The sequence below is a fragment of the Pseudoliparis swirei genome, unplaced genomic scaffold, assembly GCF_029220125.1.
Source record: "Pseudoliparis swirei isolate HS2019 ecotype Mariana Trench unplaced genomic scaffold, NWPU_hadal_v1 hadal_154, whole genome shotgun sequence".
NCBI lineage: Eukaryota > Metazoa > Chordata > Actinopteri > Perciformes > Liparidae > Pseudoliparis > Pseudoliparis swirei.
Genome location: NW_026613390.1, coordinates 9348 through 9927, shown reverse-complemented (window position 1 = coordinate 9927; position 580 = coordinate 9348).

Here is a 580-nt window from a genome sequence, read left to right as displayed (position 1 = left end):
GAGAGAATTAAACAAACGGCAGAAAGAGAAAAGAGGAGCGAAAAATACAAATGAGAGAGAGAAAGACAGTGTTAATGAGTGTGTGAGACAGTGAGACCACTGTGTGGGCAGCCCGAAAGAACAAATGTCTCTAATGCTTAATTCCACAGGGAGCAGTCAGGGTACGGTTCTTATCATTTTATAATGATGATTACTCAGGGTCTATGCAATAGGCACCCACTCAGGGGCCATCGCGGAAAAGAAAAAAAATGGCAAAGTCAAGCAAACATGACGGGAAGTAAAATATATGCTGAGGAAAAATTACAGGACATTCAATTGCAGAGATTATGTGTTTGCTCCTAATAAGTGCAATAAAAGAACAGAAAAAGACTCATGCATTTAAATATGCTTCTTAGCCTAGTATAATCCCTAGTCTCTGCGTCATTGTGACTCTGGCAAGAGATGCACCCAAACAATACTTCTATACCAAGTACTGTTTGTTTGCTTTACATATGAATAGCCCACTTTATTTCTGGAAGTACACCAATCACTTTTGGTCCATTAAATTCTAATTAGCAGAGATAGAGCCTAAAGCCTCACT